The following is an 18,504-nucleotide window of genomic DNA, read 5'->3' as shown; positions in this document are numbered from 1 at the left end:
GATGATGGCAGTGGTCCCAGCCAGGCTATGCCTGCGAAGGTGTGCGGTGACAGCTCCCTGCTGCGGCGGGACAACCTGCTGCGGCGTGGGACCGAGATAAGGGGGTGCTGGGTGGAGGAGCTGGCACCTTCCCAAGTGGCTTGAGGGGCCCTTCAGCTTCAGGTTTCTTACCAGCTCTGGTGAGGCTCAAATGTGGCACTGAGCCTGAGTTCAAAGGGCAGCAAAGGAGTGCAGATTGGCCGTAGGTGCTAAGAAGGGGAAAGGGCAGGCTGGATGTGTATCAAAACCAAGATAAAGCCAATTGTAATTCCTTGTTGGTTTATGGCTCCCTCCCATCTGCACAGTGCAAACAGTGATGACCTGTCCCTTTCCATCTATTGAGACAAGCTGATTTTGCTCTCGTGTTACCACCAAGGAAACTGAGGCACAGTAGCACATAGGGTCTTACCTAAACTGGTGCATGATCAGCCAGAAACAGTCCCAATAACTAGGTTTAAGTACTGGGACTTTCTCCATGGGAGAATCATGCCATGGAGAAGGCTACAGTCAGGATGACCAGTTTATATTGCCCCATGCAGCTTGCACTGAGGTCTCTCCATATTCACATATTGCCTGGCCAAGGGATTCTCTTGTACTTCAAAACTCAGCCTCCCTTTCCCTGTTGGTAAAGCAGGAGGGTTTTCTGTGACCCTGGGAAGGACAGGCCATGGCTTGGCATTTTGGAGAACCCTTGGACTACCTCACCCACACATTCCCCATCAGCTGCAGTTTCCTTTGCAGGCTGGAGCCAGTTCTGTGTGCACATTCCTCACACTCTTGCAGCATCTTTGCCCTTCTTCACCCAGCACCTTGTGGCCAAAGTTATTTTTCTAATGCAGTGGTCACTCTTCTCAGCCACAGAGGCAACAAGGAGCACTATGGAAGCATTTTGACATGAAGAAAACCTCTTTCTGGGAAATCCATCAGTAGGTAGAGCCCTGCATATCCTGCTCCAGTGCAGCACATCACACTGTGGCTGGCCACAGCCTTGTGGGTGCCTCTGCACTGACCTGGGGCTGAGGCACTATGTGATTTCCTGGGCACCCGCCCACCAGAGACAGCCCTCGGTGAGGAACAGCCTGTGCTACAGTCTGAATTTGCTTTTCCTATTGTTTGGGCTGACTTGTGATTGCCAAGCTGCAGTTAGGACCATGGACCAGAGCCGAGCTCCTTGGGAGCTGTATGTCAGAGCCTCTTTTACAAGCATGGTCTGGAGACCATCTCCTCTTACCTGGGCTGCCCCTGCTACCAAGCAGGCCTGGTGGAAAACAAGGCTGTTAAAGTAGCTTTGACACAAGCAAGTGAAAAATACCATGTCAGAGCATTTTCTTTCAGCCACTTGAGATACTGGCTGCTAGGAAACTGTAAACCTGGGTCGAGGCTCGCAGCCTGCTTTGAATGGCCCTTTGAGAAAGAAATAGCTAAATCCCAGCCTAAGCCCCAGCTGGATGTTATCCTTGGTGTGTGAGAGACATTAGCAGGATGGGTCTAAGCAGCAGAACGTATCCAGGGTGGCTCAAGCAAGAGAGGAAAACACGAGTAAATAAGAAAAAGGTTACTATGCGAGGAGGGCTCCAGGAGTAGGAAATGTGAGCCTCTCTGCTCATGCAGTGGTGTGCCAAGAACCTCTGACCCTTGGAAAGAGACAAGCTGCCTGATAAAGCTACCCAGCAAAACCCTTTCTCAGTGTAAATGTAAACTCAGCCTCACCTTTCCATAACAGATGAGATGTTTTGTCAGTCCCTTTGGTATCTTACTGGTTGCAGACAATGAGACATGGCTGTGCTGTTTAGTGCAGCAGGTGACAAAATTCAGCATCTTTGTGGAAAGAGTTGTTCCCTAGAAATAACTGTATTCTGGCTTCAAAAGGAGAGGTCAGAGAGACGAAAGGGTCATGGAGAAGCTCATGGAAGTCCAAGTGGAGAAGACAGGGCGGTGGCAGGCTCTGCTGTATTTCATAACATTCGTTCTCATGAGGGAATGGGAGTTGGAGGGGTGGGGAGGAAAAAAAAAAAAAAAAAAAAAAGTGAAAAGCTAGCAAGGCATAAGAATCTATGCCCCTCAAATAAGTATCGGTCAAAACATGAAAATCCATCCTAAGCACAGCAAGAAAAGTGTGTTGGCAACTCAAATATAAGACAGAAATGAGATTATTTACTTGGCACCAATTTGCACCTTTCAAGATATTCTTTCCAAACAATAAAGATGAAGAAATTGTCTAAAATCAGAATGATCAAAAAAGAATTGCTATTAGCAGTTTATGAGTTGGTTCAGGGAAGGACTCCAAGCAACGTGATAGCTCCCATAGACAGGGCAGGCTGAACTGCCCCCAGGAGCAGAGAGGTTTTACACAAATGCTCATGGGGTGTTACAATGATTGACAATTTTACAGATTTTAAAGCAAGAAGGAACCACAGTTATAATTTGGTTTTCAGTGTAAGGCATGAAGTTTCACATAGTGCTTCCATTTCAGTTTCTTTCTGGTCTGGTTACAAGGCAGAGGAAGTTTTCTGGCTGAGGTCTGCAGATAATTGGAGCCCACAAAAGGTTTCTAAAGAAGTCAGGTCCACACATTTTTCATTGCAAACCCCATATGTGACACTGATTTAAAAAAATGTTTCTATCTTCACTGGGAAATTTTTAGCTGTCCCTAAATGAAAGCAGCTGAAGAACACTTGGAAAGACATCAAAGTTTAAGCTAAAGGCCAAAAATTGTTAGTTTTCTTTGTAGCTAAAAAGAATAAAGTAGCTGAAGCACTGACAAAGAAAGACTTGCTAAACTATCAGAAGACTATTTTATGGCAAAATGCCTGTTTTTGGGTCTAGGAATTGTCTGAGATGAAACTGGAGATTAAAACATTTTGGCTTTAGAAAGCACTGTGTAAAAGCCAAATAGATATGGCACAAGAACCAAAAACAAGCATAATTTATCTAAAGGATATTTGTGATCCTCTAGTCTACTATAATTATTTGACTACAATGATAAAAGTATAGATACTTGAGAAAGAGAAACCCTTTGCATTTCAAAAATTAATTTAAATTAGGCCAGGAAATATATTGATTTATTTTTAAAGGATGTCAGACACTCAAACGAACAGCGCCATGTCATATCATATGCCAAATACTAGGTCACATTGGAAGGAATGGATTGAACACCTCGTACAGTGAGAGCATTGCTGAACTCCAAACGAATGGTACCCATAAAGGGAATGGATCTGGGCATATTACACACAGCTAAATAAAGAGCAAGGCTCCCTGCGCAGCACTGGCCTGAAGAGTAAACAAAATGGTAGGAGGCCTCAAGGTTGGGGTAGGAAATCCTCTGCCACAGCTGTGTAACCTGGTGGAGCCCTGACCTCTCCAGCCTCGTTTAGCTGTGCTTACCCTGTCTCAGAGAGGCACATGCTGGGAGGGAATGAAATGTCCAAAAATGCTCAGAGGCCTCCTGGTGAAAAGAAGCTAAGATGGGACCTGTTGGTCAGGGCCCTGCGCGCACTGGTAGGCCTTGCTGCTAGGGAAACGATGAGCTAAGGAGGAATACAATAGAGATACGCTGGGAAACTAGCAAATTTACATCTGCTGTAAATGCAAAGCAATCAACAGAATCAAATGGCAATGTGTTTAAACTGATAATAGATCTGTTATGTGAGTCACGGTTCATCTTTGGAACTCGCTGTTACAAGATCATACAGGCCCAGAAGGCTTAAAAATCATCTGTCTTCCATATTATATTAAAACATTGATGGAAAAACCTTGTGAAAATCTTATAAATTTTGTCAGGCATGTGAGGATCTTGAAAGTACTGAAATCCCCCAGTCACAAGCACATGAGGAAGACACCTTCGGGTCCTTCCTCACCTGGGACTTTTGCTGTGTATCCACGAGGAGCTCTGGCAGTCAGCCTCCCTCTGATCAGTGCTGACTAGATCTTTGCTGTTTGACAAACAGTTTATCTTCCTGGTTAGCTTCTTGGCCTAGGAGGCAGCAGCACACCAAGAAAATGCCATTTTTTCTACCAGGCACCTCACCAGCATGAACTGAAAGGCCAGGTGCCAATCAGCCACCCGTGCACTATCACTTCAGACATCCTACAGGGTGCAGTGAAAGCAGTGACTGCTTACACCTTTGAAATGTGCCACTGTATAAAATGTCTAAATGCATCCTTGGAACTGAGTATCTACTCCGTTTATTTGTAACATGCAATGTATAATGACCTCTCAAACTTTTCTGAGCAGCCTCCAGCCTGACGGAGATTTTTAAGTAACATGCCTGTGGTTGAGTGCTGTGGTAGCTTAAGAGCAAAGCACAGTTTAGGGACAGGAAAATGCCAGCTCTGTGATCGTAAAGAGCTTGTGTAACTACAACTAACAGCCTTGAGGATCTTTATGGTGCACTTGGAATATGGTATATGGCTCTGACCTGTTAGCATCCCCAGGGTCTCTGCGGGATGTACCTGAATTTTGAAGCCCTCTCCTGGCTCTGGAGCAATGTTTCAGGTGTGGGGAAATTCAGAGAATAGATAGTAAATCGAGTCAACATTGAAAAAGCGTTAGAGGGCTGTGAAAGCTTTTTAAAGAAGAAGGGAACTGCTGAAGTGCTGGAGATGTCACAGCAGAGCTCGTGGTTTCACTTTACCCTCCTCCAGTTGTTTGTCTATAAAAGGTTCATTCAAGCTTCATTTCTTAGCTGAAAGGATTGATAGCGAAGATCTTTATCCTCCGGTCAGCTACTATTCTGATGAGCAAAATAGACAAGCGCTGCCAGAGAAGAGCCTGTTCTGTGCTATATTTGTAGCTGTGAGAACACAAAAAGATATGCCTTTGGAATATAATTGCCTGATTTCTCAGATGTCCTTCTGGACCTAGGCCTGGCAGCTAATTTTCCTATCTCCAGTGTTAATCTCCAGATTATTCCAATTGGGTACCCGGAGTTTTTGACTACAGGCAGTGATGCTGCAAGTTCTCACTGCTCAAAAGGAACATGTCCTGGCAGTACTGCTAATCACCAAAGTTGTTATCCTGCAAACAGTGGAAGGAGGGAAGAGGCTGAACATCTTGGACCTGCTGCAGAGGCTGAGTGATTGGGGGAGCCCACAATGAGCTCACCCCTCTTCAAAGTGGAGTTGTGGCTTTTTTAGGACATCACAGAGACAAAGCTCTTACAATTGCAGAATGAAAATCTTTTATGGAGGCTCTATGAGGAACATAGAAAAGGCTACAGGCTGGATGCTGCCCATCCACCGTTTTTGGTGGGAGATGGACATGTAGCCCTGTTTGTAGAAGAACAGGAGTGACCATATTTGAGCCCCAGCACATGCTGGGTATTCTTTCTTCCTACCCCTTAGGATTGTAATTCCACAGCAACCAGCCCCCGCCTGCTTTCTCCATCAGGCAAGCAGCACCCACAGATCTGGGCAATCCTCACAGTAGCTCTTCCCTTCTACAACCTTAAACACTTTGTTGCTATGTCTCAGAGCTCCAGGCCCATGGCCCAAGACAGACCTTCTGGGTTTGTTTTTTGCTTGACCCAGCAGAATAAAGAGCTTTCTGCCCACTTACTTCCCCTTCTAGCTGTGAGAAAAACAACATCTGAAGGAAACTGAACAAATCAAACTGATGACCCAGATGCAACGATGGGGAGCAAGCAGTGAGCTGGAGCTGTGCACACAAAAAGCTGAGGTAGCACTTTCCCCAGCTCAGAGCACTGAAAAGGGGCCAGAGTAAATGAAACCTACAGGCTGAAAAATGATGCTGAGAAGACTGGTTAGCTGCCTGCATTACATGGTGCTGGGTAACAGGGATGATCACATGCCAGGCAGGCGGTGAGGAATCCCCTCCCTCCTGCAGACAGATTGGATGTCTGCTCCTGATCCGGTGTTTTTCCACTTTGCATGTACCAGGATCCCAGATGCAAGAGCAAAGGAGCAAATAGCTGCTGCTAGCCCATCCAGGGAACCTCTGTCCCTGGGCAGGGTTTGGAGCACCCAGGTCAGGACTCTGCCTTCCCTCTTGCTCTTTGGCTCCCAGGTAGGAGAGCATCCAGGATGGATTTGTCCTCCTGCATGAGCCAGGAATGGAGGCGCAGGGGAAGGAAGGTGCACTGATGACAGAAGAAAAGGCATTAAATCATGTCAGCCTGCAGGAATGGGCCATGAAACCCAACGATGCAGAACTCTGCAGAAGGAAAGCAGCTGGAAGAGCGAGACCCAAGGCAAACATCTCAGGAAGAGGAGTAGAATCACCTGGAGAGTGTCTGCCTGCATGAAGTGAGACTGTGTGCCTGCTAGGGGACAGCACCAGAGCCAGTGCCAGCAGATGGCACTTCTGTATGTGCAGCCACTCTGGAGATGCACTGAGCTGTCACGCTGGGGATGCACTCCAGGCTGGTCATACTGGGAATGTGCGCCATGAATCCCGTACAAGCTACCACCAAATGTGACTCCTGCCCAGTCCCAGGTGAACACACAGCCTCGGGGCAGTGCAGAGTGAGGCCATGCAGTGAGGCACTGAAAGCTGGAGGGCAAAACATAGCCATGCTTCTCCTACCTGTGTGATGGTGCCCAGCCCTGCTGCATCCACCCCAGGAGTGTCTCAGCATTCTCCATGGCTTTCACCTGCTGTGCAGACTGACCCTTGGCATGAGATCCCTCACCATCCTGAACTGCCTTTCAGACCTGGTGAACTGAAGGAACTGTAAAGGCTCTGAACCTCCCGTGAGTTGTTGGCTCCCAGAAAATTGCCAGGGTTTGCTTGCCACGCATTGACTTTCAAGGCTGTGAGGTGTAAGCCCTGGTGGTTCAGGGCCTCACAGGACAGGAAAAGAGGGAGCAAAACAGGGGAAAATCACAGTTGAACAATAAGAAGTCAGCAGAAGAAGGGAGATGAAAAAAAATCTAGCGAATATCCATGGAAATGAGGGCAAAGTGAAAAACACGCAAAGAAAATGAAAAATGGAGCAGCGAGAGTGTTCCCATGAAATTCATTTTGTATACAGGGCAAATTCTAGGCAAGCCACATTTGGACCACATAACATAGACTTTCTTCTAGCTAGAAAAACAATTGCAAACCAAATACTGACTCACGCTTGGAAAAACAAAATACACACCACTTTCGGTCGCAGGAGAGGAAAGTCTGGGAGCTTTGGCGAGATCTACAGATGCCAGAAAAAAACACCTCACAGGGTTTTAGGGAAGCTTGTCCCAGCATGGCCAGATCCAGGCCTGGTAGGAGTGGGAAACTGGCATGGGAAGGAGGAAGAGCAGTGTTTGCAATAGCACAGGCAGGCAAAGCAACTGTGCAGCAGCCCCAGGAAAACAGCCTCTCCCCTCTAGGGGTCATGGTGACTTCACAGAGAGCCTTCCTGGGCCAGGTCTTGGTGTTGAGCCGCCTCCTGCCTCTTAGGTGAGCTTTGTAAAGCTCTTGAATGTGCCCTCCTTGAGGACAACTTCAAAGAGATAAATAAACAGATACACAGCAAAGAGCCAGGGCTGTGCAGTGATGGGGAAAGAGCAAAATGATTTTTCAAAGACAGAGATGAGTTTCAATCGACACACCATCCCTACAAGGAGCACTGGGCTGAGAAGCAACCCCTCCTGCTTGACCCCTGTGTGAGGAGCTCTCAAAGCCAGTGGACCTGTTGCCAACATTATCAGGGTCACAAGCCATCCTTTGTGGGTGACAGCTGCTCTCACTGGCTAGCAGACAGTGGCTGGAGGAAGGTATTAATTTACTTTTCCATTGAAGTTTAAAACAGAAAAATCCCATCTTGCAACTATGACCAAGAAAGGAGGCAACAGCACAAGGCAAATAAACAGTCGCTAATGTGCTTTGGAGAGATGTTTATGCTTCGTTCCTGAAAAACACAGGCTATCTGCAGTGCAATGCCCCAGGCTGGGACTGGGGAAGTGCTGAGAGCTGGGGAAGGTGGCCTGGATGGAGCAAGGTCCTGTCACTGCCTGCCCGTGCAAGGGGACAGCCAGCATCCAGATGGGGAGAGGTGTCGGGCAAGGGGCTGATGGCTAGATGTTATGTTCCTGCCTTCCCTTCAGTCCTTTCCTGCAGAGCTACCCCTGGCAAGGCAATCTCCATGTCCTCAACCAGTGAAAACACCAGGGACTGAAGGGGAGTGCTGAGGCTGGGTGGGCTGAGGGCAGGGGTGAGGACACACAGCCAAATCCACGCACACGGCCAGACCAGGGAGGTTGCTGGAGCGCTTCCTGCTTGCAGCATTGGCACAACCATATTCTGGGTGCTGGGACCAGCTAGGGCAATATTTATCCCCTTGGAGATGAAGTGATAAATGGTGACATCTGTAGCTCTGGTCTCTGTAACCCGAGTCCTATAAAACCCACCCCAAAAAGCCGGGCTGAGATTCCTCCCCAGGCTTTGTTTGTTTGCAGCTTGCGCCTGGCTCCCACGTGGCTGTGCCCTGGGCAGACTGGGGCTCTCCTGGCCCAGCTCAGGTTTCTCTTGCATGGCCTGGCTGCAAGCACATGGAGATCTCTTTGCTGAACTACCAGAGAGCCAGTGGCTGCACAAAGCCACTTCTGAGTGGCAGTATTCCCCACCATGGTGCTGCTAAGCCCCAGGGCGAATTTAAAGAGAAATTTCCAAAGGGCGGTACTTGGATCATTTTGGAACAGCTGATGGCTTGCCAAAGAGAGGCAAAATGCTGGTCCTAACTAGCAGCATTCACCAAACTCTGTGTTTGTCATGGGAGACTCTGGGCCCCAGCCTGCTTGAATTCCCCTCCAGCCAGCTGCGTTCTTCCCCCAGACTGCGATGGCCCCTCTTTGGACACAAAACCTGACAAAACTCACAGCGTGCTTTTTCCATACTCTGCTCCTGCTCACTTGCAAAGTTGTTGTGTTTCAGTGGTGAGAAGTGTAATCCTCACCCATAAATTACATTTATAGTGTGCTGTTGGATCTTACAGGCTGAAGAACACTGGAACAATATAAGTTATTTTTCCCATCAGTTTGGATGGGAAAGGGGGGACTTGAGTCCCCTTTAGGAAACACTTCTCCATAGTTAGGAAAATGTCACGGTAACTGTTTATGTTAATTTGCGTGCCTAGATCTGTGAGCACCATGAGCTCTCCACAGACAGGCTGAGCTTTTTTCCTCCCTGGTTTGATTTAGTGATGAGCGAAGGGCTGAGGAAGGGTTTTATCACGCAGAAAACGAGTCCTCAGCTCACCTGCTGTTTGTGGAAGAAGGTAAAGGCAGACAGAACTGCATCGATGTCACAGGCTTTGTGAGGATGGTGCTTTGCCTGTGCCAGTGGTAGAAGTCCTGCTGGGCACTGCGGCTGCCTTTCCCGGCAAGATGAAGGTGATCCCAAGAAATGGTGCATGACAGGATGATGGACAAGGAGACAAGCTCAACTGCTTGTGTTTGTTTAGGTACATTCAGGAAACCATCTGACCATGGCCACCTCACTTACTTGTGTCTTGCCAGGCACCAAGCCACATGCGCATCTCCCTGTGTCTCTGCAGAGCTGGATCCCTGTGCTACAACATCTCCATGGCTCCTATTTAAAGTTGCCCAATGCCTCTGTGCCATCTCCAAGCTTCAAGGCTGCTCTTTGGTGAACCATTCTCAGGAGCAATCCCACCTTGGGAATACATGATTTGGCTGATGCTGATGCGTTCAAACATGATTTGGGCCCTTTGATTTCACTGCTATTTGTCAGATCGGGATAACCACCTCATTAAATCCACTCCTGCCCTGACAAAGCATTGGCAGGAAGACTGCAGAGATCAGCTTTGTCTCTGGGACAACTTAATCTGCCCTCAGGCTGTAGCTGTTATGGAATAATAAAGCTCCCCAGCTCGGATGTGCTCTACAAAAGGTCACATCCTTTCCCAACGCCCTCCACAGGAGAGCTAGACTGCTGTGGAAGGGGAAGGGTGTTCCTGGCCCCACCAGCAGATGCGATTCCAGTCCCCTGCTCCCATTTCAGCGTGTTCTCCCTGCCCTGCCCTGCAAGCTTTCAGGGTGATACGGTGTTGGACTGGCTCCAGTGCTGGATGAGTGTCAGCCCCATCCCAATACCCAGAGAATGGCAGAGGCTGGAAGTCTCTTGCTGGCCACTTGGTGTGCATTTCTCAGGGGTGAGGAAGGAGCACTGCTGCCCTGGGGGTGCTCGTCTGCCTGGATGCTGTGGGCATGAGCTTTGGTAGAACGAGATGTGAACTGGTATCCTCTGCTGCACAGGATGAAAAGAAAAGAAAACAAGATAGGATCTTGCTGAATTTAATTGTGGAATACATTTTTCAAACTGAAAGATGTTAATAAATAATAAAAAATAATAAAAATAACAATTCAAAAATAATACAAAATAATAATGTTTTTCCCTCAATCTTTCTGCAAATATTTCCAACATATAAAAATGCACCTTTCCCTTTGGAAGACTAGCAATATTTAATTTAGCCAAAAATGTAGGGTTTTGTTTGTTTGTTTGTTTGTTTTGTTTGTTTGTTTCCAGTGGAAATGTGTGCTTATCATTGCAAATTGAAGTTTAATGCACTTGTTGAAATATTTTCCACTGTGCTAGCCAAAGAGTGGACCCCAAAGGAACTACAAGCGTGGTGTAATTGTTGCAATGAAGCCACTGCTGTAACCCAGAGCCATTTATTTTTCTGTGCTCTAGACAAGCTTCTTCTCAGAGCTGGGGTAATTTTCTGTGTTCTTCACATGGCTTTGGTTTGTTTCTCAGCTCTGCAACACACCTCCTTTGCAAGTGCTGCTACTTTTTCTTTAATCTGCTTTTTCAAATTTTAATTGCCCAGAGAATAATTAATTTAAGCTTCTCTCCCCACTGTGCAATAGGAAGGCTTGCAAGACCAGCCTGAGCTCTGGCACCGGGTTTTGTCACTGTCCCACCCCTCCGATACACGGGACTGGCACTTTTGTTTGCAGTTTGATTGTTTTGTTGTAATTTGATTTTTTCTCCCTTTATTTAACCTTGTCAAGGCTCAGCAGGGGATATGGAGGTTGTAATGGGCTCCTCCTGGCAGCCAGCACCACGCAGCCATTAATTACCAGGAACCCTGCTTGTTGGCTGAGGGGAAAGCCTGAAAGGGGAAACAATATCTCCAAAGGGCGATCAAGGCTGGCAGGAGCAGGATGTTGGACACAGCTTCTGTGTAGTCACTTCTCAGGTCACCAGGATGGATGTGTTTGACCTTCTCCTGGACAGAGGAGGTGGTCAGACCAAGACTTTTCCTTCCATGTATCCCATAATAACCTTATAGGAGAGCCCTTAACATCAACACCAACTTTTAGGCAGTTGCTCCCAAGCATCCCCTGTGTCAGCAAGACAAGGCCATGGAAAGAATATCACCATGTTTCAGCTTTGAAATACTGCCCTCAGCTTTGATGGATATCTAATGATATCTGATGCTTAGGAAATCTCAGTGCCTTCTTTTCATACTAAATCTTTGTCAGGTGGCTCCTGTGAAACCATGAACATGTGAGGGACCTGAGGGATGAGCAAGTGAGGACATCAGGTTCTTCCTTCAGCATGTCTGAGTGAACAACATGAGCAGGCTAACAAAGATACTTCTGGAGAACCTTATTTTATAAGGTTTCTTGGAGTCCAGTGAGACATTTCTGCTCTAAGATCTTATTTCATGGTGAAGAACCCTGCCTTTACTCTGAAAAGTCAGTATTTCTATGACTATTTAATATTTAATGTGAGCCAGAAGAAGTAGCACAGTACAGTCAGCTTGTGATTGCATCCACAGGAATTGTGATCATATTAGAAAACACATGTAGCACATGTAGCTTCTTATTAATTTTGCAGCACCTAATAAACTGCTTGATATGGCCTGAGCTCAATTGTCTCATTTTTTCCCATGCACAACCGAGCGGAACTGAACTCTGCCAGATTTGGGTTTCTTACATTTTAATTCCTCTGGGGGGAGCATGTGAACATTTCTTATCAGAAACTTAGAAGCAGAGTGGGAAATAACCCTCCACTTTTATTACTTTCTCCTGAACCCTGATCAAACTACATTCATGGTGGCTTTAAAATCAATAATATCTGAATTAGAAGGAAACTCATTTGCTGCCAGAAGTTCTTCTTTCCCTTGTTCTTGCACTTTTTGTCCTTGGCTCTCTGTGTCTTTCTGTGAAGGGCTTTCTACTTTGTACAGATTTATCCCTTGCTCCAACGTAGTGCTGCAGAGGAGATTTAGCTGGGAAATTGGGCATTTGTCCTCAATGGAAAACAATTTTCAGGGGAAACTGCATCTCACAGGAGAAGGAAATTATCTACCCTTTTGGGGTTGAGTTAAATGAAAAATTCCCCTCTGCGAGATTACCCTTCCACCAAAGGTACTGAAGTTTTTTGTTTTGACATTTTTGAAAGAAGCCTTTCAAGCTGATCTTTTAGAATCTCCATTTTTTTTTCCTTTTGAAACTTCCCTTACTTGTTTCTTTATTTATTTTGAGAAAAAGAAGAATGAACACTTCCCAAATAAATTAAGCCTTTGGGTCTACTTCATCTTCTTTGTCTTTGTTATTCTACAAAGCAACTTGGGGGAAAATGCAGTTCTGTTTGGGCTGAGCTACTATATTTTTCTCTGATTTTTTTTTTTTTGTTCACCGATGAAACTGAAAATTCAGCTGTTCCTACAGCTCTATTTGCAGCACAAGACATATTTGCAAATGAGCTGGACAAGTTACTTATTCAAACAGTAAGACTGTAAGAAACATCCAAGGTCTCTCAAGAGGAATAGCACCAGGGCAGAGCATTGTGTTTGGAAACATTTCTCTTGTTCTTTGGAGTCAAATTCCACATTTCCCAAAAGAGTAACACAACATTTGTTTTTTTAAAAATAGCAAAGACTGCTCTTCAGGAATCGGGCTAGAGCAGGGCTGTATGGTCCATCTGATGTGCTGCGGATGGTTCCTCTGGTAACATCATTGTGCTTGTGGGTGCTAACGAAGTCTGGGGCTGTGCAGGCAGGTTGGAACGGGAGGGATCCTGGGCTGGCTTGAGCAGATCGAGAATCAGCCTGAGCAACTGAGGAATTCCATGACTTTGGCTCTGTTTTTCCAGAGTTATTTTTACTCCTCATGAACCCTTGGTCCTGGTGGAAATGAGCTCAGTAACACAATGCTTCCTGTGGTCACCTGCCAAGCCAGTGGCACCCATCCCATCCTATCCCCCGTTCCCTGCTAGCCCAGGAGCTGCAGGATGCTGCCTGGGGACAGCAGCCCCCCCAGGACCCCCCCAGCATCCCTGATGGTGCCTAGGTCAAGGGGGGGGACGTGATGCAGGTGGGGGGCAGGCAGAGGGGACAACCTCCCCATCTAGCTCAGGGGATCGGTGCCAGCAGGCAGGCTGAGCAGCCATGACCCAAATCTTGAGCCACAAGCAGTGCCCAGCTCTGGGGCAGCACCTCAGCTCTCTGCCCATGGTGCCCACAGCTCTGCCAGCATCCCTGAAAACACAGCCACCACGTCTGTGCTTCCTCCCAGTGGGCAGTCACACTCCCAAAACATTTCCCAGAGGAGTACTTTCCTTTTTCCTAGATCACTGGAGTGGATTCGAGAGCAATTTCACAGAGAGCTTGGAAAAACTGAGTCCTTTCCGCTGCCTCAGATCTGGGCTCAGGCGTGACTTCATTTGGCTGTTGGGATTTTTAATTTATGGGATGTTTCAATTACTTGCAGCTGGTGATGCAGCAGAAGGGCTCGGAGAATGTCCTACCTTCCTTGTGGATAACTTGCAGGTAATACAGTGAGACGATGTTACTGGCAATAGACAGCAGAGGTGGAGAACTGGTCCCTCTCACCTATGTCCTGTCCTCCTCTTCCTCCCCACCAGCTCATAGTCTCAGCCCCCACCCTGGGGAACATACCAAGAGGTTTCTCCAGGGACAAGATGAATGTGGTGTCTCATCACTGGCCTGAGGATTTCTGCTTATTTCTATCCAGGGATGGGAAAATTAGGAGAGAACGGTTCATTACCTTAATCTTTCCCAATGAACCTACAAACAGCTGGGCATGGCAGGGCAGAGGAATCAGGTCAATGCCTTCTGGGCCACGCAGAAATTCCTCTGTAATTCCCCAGGCCCCAGGAACATCACAGCCATTATCCTGGAGCACCTTTTCCAGCAGGGACAACATAAACAAGTCAGCCTTAATCTCATTAGCTCAATGATGCTCTTTATTAGCCTAAATCAGGCTGGCATCCATTTGATGTCTGTCCAAGATAGATTCTGTCTCTCTCTGCTGTTGGAAAAGCCATTAAAGTGCTCTCTTCCTGCGCTGTAAATAGAAAGAAAAAAAATTCCTTGCTGATGAACTGTTGTACTGGCAAGCCAGCAACCAGCACAAAGGAGGAAGCTGAGAAGCAGCTGAGAAAATGGGATGAACAGAGGTCAGACTTTCTGCAGGCTGGGGCTGACTTTTGGGAGGACGAAGCCCCTGCACTCAGCAGTGAAATCCCAACAACTCTGCCAAACCCAGGTGGGACTCATGCTGTGAGCTGGGAACAGCTAAGCCAGCTCTGACTGCTGCAACCTCGTTTGTGTCTGTGGCTTTCTTCCCATCCGCCACAGAGTAGAGGAGGAAGAAAGGCAAGGGGAAAGGAGAAGAAAGATTAAGAGAGGATGGACACAACTGATCAGAGCAGGGCAGAAAGGGACTGGATGCAAGGTATGGTTATCCTGGCTTTGGCTATGGGTCCGTCCCATCCCCTATCCCCATTATCCTGTCCCTGGTGGAATGAGTTACAGGAAACCTTGGTAGGAGTTGGAGTTTCTTCACCCTGAACTATGTGTCCTGCTGAGCACAGCTGTGAGTACGTGTGTGGCTACTTAAAATCCTGAAGGAGTTAGTGCCATTGGCAATCCTACATGGTAGAAAACTTCCTAAGCATCTCTTCCCTCTTCTCCCCCAGCAGAATCCCAGCTGCATCTGAACCCGGCCAGGAGACTTAGTCAGCTCACAGAAATGCATGTGGCAGAGTGGTACTACAAACATCTTTTTTTTCTTTATTTTTTTTCTTTATTTTTTTTTCACTTAGAAGAAGGATGGAGAAAGAAATTAATATATGGATGACAGGCCTATTGTTTTGTACTGCCTGTCTCGGTGTTAAAGAAGCTGATGTTCACTGGAGCCCATACCTTCAGCCTGAGACAGCCCTGATGACAGACAGCAGCTTTTCTCTTTCTTCTGCCAAAAAGAGTTGAATAAAAGACCTACATTCTTCCAGGGTGTGGCTGGTGACACCACACATGATATCACTGCCTTGGCAGTGCCAGCACCTGGGTCTCGTGGCACAGCCCAGCATCTCTCCAGGTGTGGCTTCGGGAGATGCTATCTCCTCTTCCTTGCTGTGTCCTGCCCAAACGCCACACCATGGCACCAGTTTCTCCCAGACAGGATCTTGTCTTGGCTTCAGCTCCTCATTTCAAATTGATGTTGGCAGTGCTGTTGTGTAACTATGTTTTTGAGTATTTTTAAAATTATTATTATTATTTTTAGTGGCACTTGCTTGATATTTCTCTTCTTCTGTCAGCAAGTATCTCTTCAAAATAGTGTTTAAAAGTTCTGTTGCTGTGAATTCTGCCCATAGGTCTCTGTCCCAGAGCTGTGCCTCTGTTGTAATTAACTCATGCAGTAAGGTAGTTAATGATGGCACATCATGGCCTCGGAGCCTGGAGAGCACTGGGCTGTGCACAGAGGGACAGGGGAGCTGCTGGCACTGACCATCCCACAGCACTGCGACCATTTGCTGTCGCTGTCAGCTTTACGGGGGCAATGCTTGGCCATAAATCCAGCAGCCTGCTGGGCTGCAGAGCTTTCTGGCACCGGGGAAGCTTTATCCCTCAAGTGTGAAATTACTGCACTGGGGAAATTAAGGAACATTAATTCATGCTGTAGCTTTGCTATGGAAAGATAATTCATGTTTCCCCTATGCAAAATGCTCCAGGCATACTAATGGCCCTTGAGCAGAGGTGCTGCTCTTAGCTTTATGTTTTGTTGGGGGAATGAAAATGATGGGCTGAACCTTTCCTGGACATAAGCCGACGGCCTGCAACGTGACTACCAGGAGTGGGAGATTGTCGCTCTTGTTTTGAGAAAAATACTCTGAATTTGACATTTCTCACATTTTAGTAAAAATTAAAAACAAACAAACAAACAAACAACAACAACAACAAAAACTAACAGGTGAAGATGCTCACTTCTGTAGCAAGTATCATTTCTCAACTACTTTTGTCTGGGCAGATTAAGAAAGATAAGCTACAGCCTTGGCACTTTTCCACTTTTCTTTCAATACATTAGATACAGGCTGAATACGGAGCTAGATCTTCCCCTGCTCCCACTGTTCTGTCTCATTAAATACCAGAACAGTAAAAAATGCCACCTCATTCAGAGAGTTTTCCATCAGTTAAGAAACGATTGCAGTCAAAGCAGGAACAGAAGTGGCAGCAAAGAAGAAACACTTCAGTGAAAGTAGCAAAGTCTCAGTCCCCTTTGGGGCTTTTGAGAAAAATGAGAGAAAAGCCAGCTCCCTGGCTTATCTGATCATCAATGCTGAAAGATGTTTGAATTGTAAGGAATTGCTGCAATATATTACTGCAATTTGTCTTCTGCACAAAATAATTACTTGAATTCTAGGTTGCTGCCCTCACTGCTCTTGGCTGGTTATGAAGACAGAATAACTCCAGTTAGAAGGGACTTCGGGAGGTTATCTTGATCAACCCTAAGCTCAAAGTTATTTGAAGAAAAAAAATATGTTCCTATAGGGAATTAAACTGGAAATAAGATCTAGCTTCAGTCTGAAACAGGGGCAAAACATCTTGCTGTGGGTTCCTTCAGCCAAAAGCCCATGCAAATAGTACTTTGTTACATGGTAAAGGAATGAATGTCCAATTTCTTGCTTGGTTAATGATGCTCTTCACAGAAAACTGGCTACTGGCAGTGACTGCTGTTCGAATCGGATTGGACTCACATCTCTGAGCCCAGCAGCAGACAGCCATCTCCCACTCCTGCTGCTGGGGCTCAGCATCTCTTTCTGCTCTTCATCCTGCATCCAGAACCTCCTCCAGAACTGCTTAAGTCTTGCCAAGAAAATGTCTCTTCAGCAGCCATTTGTTAGCAAACTGGGCAGCCTGAGAATCAAAGAGTGCTTTTTAGCACCACACCAGGGAATCATTAATTACTTCTGCACATTCTGTAATTGACAAAAGCAATGCTGGACTGTTAATCACATGCAGGGAGTGGTACTAGTGCAGGTATAACAGCTCCTATGCATGAAAACCTTTCTCGTCACTCTGTAAGAAAATATATCCAGGACTAATTTGAAGAGTTAAACATCTGTAACACCCACTCATTTCTTTCCTTCAGACAAGAGAAATTTCATGAGCTTACTACCTACTAAACAGAAGCCATGGAAGTCTTCTAAATAAAATGACAGAAAACTGATACTGGGATTTTCAATGTTGTAAAAAAATTATAGAGCAATCTTAGGTGGAACATACAGAAACCTACTGCCAATCTGAGGTTTCAATTCTCTCAGCATGAAATAGCCTAGGGAATCTTTTGAGAGCAATGTAAAGATGGTCACGACTTCACTTACAGTCAACTTGCACTGAAATTTGACTTCAGCTTTGAGTCCTGGAACAGTCATAGTGAATAGTATCAAATCCATATATATATTTGGTATGAGAAAAAAAAAGGCTCCAAATTCATATTGCACTGGATACATGCATATTTGTCCTAATAACAACCTGATATTTACTAAACTCAAACTTTGTCAAGAATAATCTTTTCACAGCAAACTCCATACTAGCAGGTCTGGTAGAAAAATAAAAGATTTAAAGAACTCAAAAAATGGTTTAGTAATGATTGCTAAGATGACAGGTTGTGATAATTAATATACATATGTATGGCCCAAGTTATTTAAAGTCTTAGATTATTCATGAGTTGTTTGGTGTTTTATATATAGCACATGGTATTAAAAAAATAAACAAATCAGCATCTGTCATTAGAGCCCACACAACTGTATCTGGAAATAGCCCAGTTATTTGCCAGTTTATATTGCAGGGATGGACTGTGTTATCTCAGGGACCACCTGGATAGTAATGGTCAGCAAATATTGCTTTATTGATGGCGACTGTTGTCAACATTAACGAGCAGATGGAATAATGAAAAATTTATGCTCACATTATCTGACACAGAATGTGCAGCCTCCATTTGACCACCCCTTGGTTTACAGATCAAGCTGGCTACAATCTGAACAAAATTTTTAGGCAAAAATTATCTAGTGAAAACATGCCAAAATACACATTATTCTCTTAGTGAGCATATTCTACCAGTGCGTTACTGCACTATAATGTTATGTACATGTTACTGGCAGAAGACTATTTCTAAATGTTATCATATTGATATTTTGATATTTAATTATGTTGCATTTTGTTCTAACAAATAAAAATATGGGTGACA

Source organism: Oxyura jamaicensis, chromosome 13 (assembly GCF_011077185.1).
Source record: "Oxyura jamaicensis isolate SHBP4307 breed ruddy duck chromosome 13, BPBGC_Ojam_1.0, whole genome shotgun sequence".
NCBI lineage: Eukaryota > Metazoa > Chordata > Aves > Anseriformes > Anatidae > Oxyura > Oxyura jamaicensis.
Note: the sequence above shows the minus strand (reverse complement) of the source record.